This window comes from Convolutriloba macropyga, chromosome 1 (genome assembly GCF_964194025.1).
Source record: "Convolutriloba macropyga chromosome 1, txConMacr16.3, whole genome shotgun sequence".
In the NCBI taxonomy this organism is placed as follows: Eukaryota; Metazoa; Xenacoelomorpha; order Acoela; family Convolutidae; genus Convolutriloba; species Convolutriloba macropyga.
In genome coordinates this window covers 75527969-75535239 of record NC_134468.1, presented here as the reverse complement: position 1 = coordinate 75535239, position 7271 = coordinate 75527969, and positions in this window count along the sequence as shown.

Here is a 7271-nt window from a genome sequence, read left to right as displayed (position 1 = left end):
AAATGGTTACATTTTTTTTGAAAGGTTGGTTTTTTCAATGATTTGTAATTTCTCTCGTGGGCTATGGTGAACTTTTCGTATTGTTTTTGATTAGGGTTGAGGTTCCACTGCATTTTATAGATTATATGGCAATACCTGCTGCTGCTCACTATAGCAGACATAAAAGAAGCAGATTTATATAAATTTTTATTAATTAATGGCACTTTTTGTTGGATAGTTTTTGTTTTCGTCTCGATTTTGCTCATTTTTCAGCCGTTTTGTGTGCATTTTTCAGTTTGTGTGCCTGCTTTTCATCGCTAGGTTTGTCCAATTGGTTGCAAACGACCTCCGAACGCAGGCAAAATCGTTCGGAGGGTCATTTACCGTTTTGGACTTTTAAGTGTTCCAAAAAATGGCTGTTTTTTTGGTGTGCAGCACTTAGGCGTATAAACTAGTGACGTTTGGTCAACTTTGGAGATTTTTTTTCGTTTTTGCGTCTCGCAGAGAAAGACCAAACGTGGGAATTGGAATTTGAATGCTCGTCAGGACACATTCATTTATCTTGTTCCCTGTGAAGCATCTACGGTGTCAATTTATTGATCATTGGAACTTTTTCAAGATTTTTAGTAGGATTTGGATTCGATTTTTCGGTATTGTCATTACTTTTTGGGTTTTAAACAAGTTTTCGAGCTTCGGGGTTGCTTCCTGTGCTCTCAACTGTTAGAACGGACTTAGTAGAGTTGTTTTGGGGGAGAAAAAATTATTAACGGGAAGTTTGGGGTTTTTTTGCTTATATTCTTCAGGAGGCCTATCATTTTTCGTTTTTTTTAAAGATTCTGTCGCTTTTTTTTCTGACTTCAAGACTTTTTGCTTGCTTCAAATTAGGTTGTTTGCTTTGGCGTGATTTAGAGTGTACATTCTAGGCAAGCGCGTTGCGTCATGATGTATAAATTTGTTGAAGAACTCCGTTTGACTGCGGATGCGGGACGAAGTCCGACGGGGTTGCAAAGAAGGATTATCTGAATTTTCGATGTTTCCCATTGTTTGAGGTCTGTTGTGAGTAATAAGGCTTGCCAGGTGGCGCACCAAAGGTTGCCTAGCTTAAGAAATGGGCAAACATTCAAAAACGGTGTAAAGTTTGTTGTGTATTAGTAAAAGCTTGGCCAGAAATGTTTAGGTGATTAGTTTTTGTACCGAAGTGTTCGGGAACTCCAATTACTTAGCGTTGTCTAAATGGTGGTCCAATTGTCGTCTGGTTTTCAACTATGAACCCTTCTGAAATCTCTTTTCTGTTGGTGATGCATTCGGGGACGCAGTCAACTTCCCTTGTGTTAATCGGGGAGTTGTTGCAGTTTGTGGAGTGAATGAATAACTGTCGTCCACTTTGTAGTTAGTTTCGATTGATGTTTGGGGCCGCGATATTGTCGGGCTACCAAATGACGTTAAATTACAGTTGAACCTATGGAGGTTTTTTAGCTTGGGTTGCTGAAAGATGTGTTAGCAGTCAATATGGGGGTGTTTTCTTTTGTCGGTTATGCCAATGGAAAATGCTCAGCTTCTCTTTGCCGTGTAGATGGGAATTAGAAGGTAATTGTAAGCGTCTGGTCAGCTTGTGACATTCGCACAAAATTAAAAAAGCCGAGCGGGTCAATTTTCTGGTCTATAAGTTCGGGCTCTTTAGCATCTTTCTCAACTCATGGATCACAGCTGGAATTTTTTGAATTAATTATTTCAAGTATCTTTAATTGATGCTCTGGTTTGATCGGACATAATAGAATACGGTGTCCAATTGGCCTATGATTTTTTCCCACTTTGCGGATCTGATAGCTAGAATTTATCAGGGCTCTCTCAACTCAATATAATAACTGAAAGTTGCATTGTAACCCCTTCAATTTTTCTGATTGTGTTTTTATAAGTGGGTGTAAAAGTGAGCAAAAAGATTTAGGTCGTAGTAGTTCCTCTCTTGCTTTCTTATCGTATTATTCACGACACCTGTGATACGATGAAAGTACAGTTGTTGAAATACAAGTTGCATTTTGTTGTGTTGTTCTATGTTGAAGTCATATGGTTGTTTGTTTTGTAGGTTCTGTGTGTTGAATCAAAGCTCTAAGAAACTAAATGGCTTTCTTCCGTGAAAATTTAACGATGATATGCATGCTATTGAAGCATGGTACCTAGTATTGTGAGCATAAGCCTCAGATGTTGCTAACTGTGGTCTTGAATCAAGGTTTTCGTAAAATTGAAGATACTTTTTCAAAGGTCCGTGAGCTCTTTCTAAAAGTCCAATTGTTTGTGCATGCTTAACAGAAGCATTCTCAATTTTACTTTCCAGCGTTTGTACAAGCTCTTTGAATAGTTCTATTCGTAAAGATAGAGCCTTTTTCACCGAATATGCTTCGTGGAATATAGGACTGTTGAAGGAATAAATCTGTTAAGATCTGTTATTTTGCTCGTCTGTGAGAAGATGTGCTAACGTTATTATGAAGACTTCTGGTTTTAACGGCTCTTCTGTATGCTTTTTTTCTCGTTGTTTTCCAGGTTAACATTCGTTAATGAAGAGAATGTGTTATCTGTTTTTTTAGGTGGGATTTCTATTTCGACATCTTGAATAGGCAGTCTGCCAGCTGCAGTTTGACTTTAGTGTCGGGATTGACAAACATTCGTGAAAAAAATTTCTGCCGCTGCATTCGTTTGCGCCTTGGTATATGGCTTAAGACTAGGTTAAAACCCAAATTATGTTCCGTTTTTGACCATAAGCTAGGGGATATGTTTTTGAGTGAAAGAATCTTGTTAAAATTTTGTTGTCTGTTGACAATATAACTTGATATTTTGTTGCTCTCCAGATATTTGCCTCAAAGATTTCTAGAGCGTACACCGTTACCAAAAACTCTAAATACATTGATAGCTTCAACTGATTTGGGTTGAAATTTCTTGATCCGAAAGACACTGGAACATCCTTTTTTGTTTTCTTTCCGGCTTGGTTCTCACAATAGTCTTCAATAAGATGTACATATCCTGCAGCATAGTGATTTGCGTCAGCCCAAATTATGTACTGTAGATATTCTTGAGCTATCCTGAGATTACGTTCACAAGCCTTTTTGAGCGAGCATGTTTTTTTTCTTTTAATGCTTTTTCATGCTTCTGTGTTATAGTAATTGCGATATCATTTCGGAGCAAGGAACAAAATGGGCAAAGCTGTTTTTTTAAATTTGGTATTCAACCCCTAAAGAATTGTATTAATCCAATTAAACAGCGGATTTGCTTAAGGGTGTTTGGCATCCTCAATTTTTTCAAAACGTCGTGTACTTTTTCTTTATTGGGAGTAGAACTTTGCTGGTTTTTTGTGTGGCACAAGAACTCTATGGTTTTTATGCCAAGTTGGCGTTTGTCAATTGATAATCATAGGACATTAATATATCTTTCCAGATGATGTCGAATGCTGGAGATATAATTGTCAGTGAACGGCTTAAGTCTTGTGCTAAGCGTTTAAATGCCCAGGTTCGCCACTTAATTCATCAGCCATTTCAATAGAAATATAAGCTTGACTGCAATCAAGTTTTGCAAAAACACTCTTATTTGCTAGGTGTTGTCAAGCATCTGTCCGTGTTGCGACGGGGAAATTGTTGTTACTATAATCTTGTCGTAGGTGGAAGTTGATTTTTCTCATTTCAATGAAAATTCTTATTTTTCCGCTTGGTTCTCTCTCGGCAAATATTGGTCTGGAGTGTTTTGAGTAGGACGGCGTTGTTACAATGTCGAAGTATTGCATCAGGGCTAGTTCTACAGTTTAATCTTCTTTCAAATGAACGGTTGTCTGTGGACTGGGAGTAAAGTTTGCAAGTCTTTTTCGGGAGTTAATTTTGCATTGAAGCTGGTGTTCAACCCGACGTCAAAGCTATGTCTGGCAAAAATGGTCAGAGGTTTTCCGTCTTGTGTTTTTAGTTCTGGCTGAAGATATTTTGGCTCCAAATAAACTTTAGTAAAATTTCTAATCGTTCTTTTTCAGAACGTTTTGGGTCCAGTGCTTGTTTCAATCACAGAGCAAACCGTAATTTCGGCGCTCAATTTTCTTTAGTCAAGACAGTATTCAAGATTTGGAAACCAAAGTTTCTCCAGGCGTTGAGGTTTTCTTGCGTTGATTTTCTTTTTGATTTGTAAATTGTTCTGTAGGTTTTATGACTGTAAAAAAGCTGGTTAAAGAGGAACTAGGTATTCCACTTGTTCAGGAGTGAATAATTTAAACGTTGCTACTATTGTTTTTGTCAGGTTTGGTTATCCTATAAGGTTGCATATTGATTGCTGCAATTGTTGTTAGTCCATTTTCATCAATGCGGCTAAATGATGATGTGATACACATCCCTTTCTTTTCTTCAAACTTGATTGAAGGTTCAAGAACTCCAGTTTTGTTTCTCATCTAATCCGCATTGTATCAAATATTGGCAGTCTGGTGAAATTGTAAGTTTCTTCGAAGTGTACAGAGCAAGAAATTTTTGAGTGTTCTGCAAAATTTATCTCCTGCTTTGTTCTGAATCATGTTTAAATGTAGACGTAGATCTTGCGTTATCAGAATTCTGTGTTCCGTATGAATAAGATTGTTATGTTTCTCAAAAATGGTATTCCTTTAACGTGTTCTTCAGCTTGGGGGCTTTGAGAAACAGTTCAACGTATTCAAAATTTGATGAGGCAAATATTATGACAACTGTGCTCAATATTTTCACGAGAGCTTTGTTTGACACTGACACAAACTTCTGTTGTTCCTGTTTGATCGATACGATGTTATTAGGGCTGAGGTGTTTTATTTTTTGTAATGTTTTGCGACTCATTTCGCTATAGAAAGCTCCAGTCTCTTGAAAATTATCTTGTGTGTAATTTTGTGTTATAAACGTGACCTAACAAAAGAAATTGTCTTTTGTAGAGACGGCAATCACTTCACAGACATTATGTAGTTTCCTCTTTATTTGTATTTTATTGGTTTATAGGATTTGAATTGTATTGTTTTGGTAATTGTTTTTGTACGTCTGCTTGCTCTATGACTACATCTGACAACATCTATGACAACATTTGAGACTGCTGATTTCATCCGGGCGGGACGAAGCAGTCGCTGAATTTTCGGATTATACTCGACAGTGTTAAAAGTAGCTTGTTTTTTCTGTTGGTTTTGGTTATTAAGCGAATGAGGCAGTGTGGTCTGAGTTGTGGCTTTATATGTGAAAAAATTTAGAGATCGAGTGTCCTGTCGGTTTGCAACCCTTGCACACAAGTCTATTGTGGTAAAACTGTCCTTGATTTGCAAAGCGAGGTTGACAGAATAGTGCTGGCGCAGGTGCGCGGTTCTGATTGCCATTAACAAAATTTTGGTTGAAATTTTGTTGATTTCATTTATTGGGATAGTTTTATTTCTGACAATTAGGGTTTTTGCTGCGTCCCTGCAGATCTGATGTACTGCTTTTTGTTGCTTTGTCCCTTTTGTTTATTTGTTTTTTTTGTTTCTTCCCATTCCTGAAGAATTTCTGATGTATCTCTGTCTGATTCGCTTAGCGATGGAGGTGCAACATGGTTGAACGCTGCGACAACATCGTTTTCAGGCAGGAGATTTTCGAGCATCAGTTGTTGTGTATATTTTTCAAAGAGATCTTGGAATGTTGTTGTTTCTCGTTCTTGAAGCAACTTAAGTTGGTTTTTTTTCGGTAGGCTTTTAATGAAGGCATCTTTCACTCATCTTATTCAATGGAAATTTCGATTTTCTGGCTGTTACATGTTTTTTGGGGTTAGCTTCGATGTCAGGGAAAGCAAATAGAGCTGGGTGTTGTAATTCATTTACAAAATTGTGTGGTTTTTCACTGCCTTGCTGAAACTTACGGGCATGGAACCGGATCTTGTGCAATTTAGTATGATTTGCCAGGTTTTTTCTCTGCTAGAGCTTTTCAAGTGCCCTTTTAAAGTTTTCCTGTATCTCCTCCGGCAGTTTTTGATAAAAAGCTGAAGCTACTCCGAATAGTTTCAAATGCAGATAATGATGCCGCAAATATGCAGTGATGTTACCTGTTTCTAGAGATGAAGCTAATTGTTTTGAAAAATTAAAAATATCCTCATTGGTGGCTCCAGAAAACTTGGGCAGTGTTATGTTAGTTGGTGTTCTCAGAGCATTACTTTAAACAACAACTGGAAGTAATGCCTTGTTAGCATCTGCCATGTTTTTAGTACTGTTTACTCAGCTCTAATATTTAAATTATCATGAAAACTTGCCTGAGTCTAGTTGTTGGAGTCAAATTTGCCTCAAAATGTCAAACTTCTTGTATTTCCAATTTGTTGAAGTAGATGAGTTATTGTTGTTATGGAAAGACCCACCTCTGTTGATTTCTGTTCTTATTGATCAATCTCTTCATTTGTCTGATGACCTCAGCAACTGTCACCATGTGATAATCATAATTGTAGGGCACTTATTTTGTCTACTTTTGGTAATTACAGTTGCTGTTATTAGGCATATTCTTTGTAGGCATCATATGTATGGGCTACCAATTTGAAGTTGTTAAGAAGCAATTTGTTGTTGCGAGCGTTATATTAACACAATAATAAGTAAGACAAGCAATTGGATGCATGAGTCGATGATCATGCTTCTTTTTTTTTCTTCAGACTATTTTTAAAGAGATGTTAAGATGGCACAATACAAGATATTCAAGAGAGTATAAGGGATGATACCTTTTACAGAATTTAGCTATTACAAAGAGAGACTAAATAATCAAATAAATATGTCTGTGTTATTTATAAAAAATGTGGAGTTATTTTGAAGGTAATATTATTCAGTAGTATCCTTCTCTAATCCTCTATCCTTGCCTGTCTTCCTTTCTTCTCTAGTAGCATATAAAAACATAAAATTTGATCAGTTCCCAGTTTCTTTCTGGGCCAATAGAAATTGTTATGGTCATTCTTCCATTATTCTGTTTTTATATGCTTTTCCTTCAGTATAGTGACTAATAGTTAATAATATGTGTAAGCATATGACACGTTTCGCTCCTCTACAATGACACAAGATATAATAGAGCACATTTCTTTTCGAACTGCACGCGTGTTCAGGCAAGTGCATAGAAACCCTCTTCTCCCTCTGCATTTTTCTACGATTTGTATGGTAAAATCGGCCAACGTAATTATCACCTGTGTTTGTTAAAGGAAGAGTCTCTGAAACAAGTATGTTTTTCGGAGTTCTACCGAAAATAGTTGAATGATTGGCCGAGGAGCGTTCGAAAAAAACGGAGTTTTTTGTTTTTCTACTGAGGAACAAACTGCAGGGATGG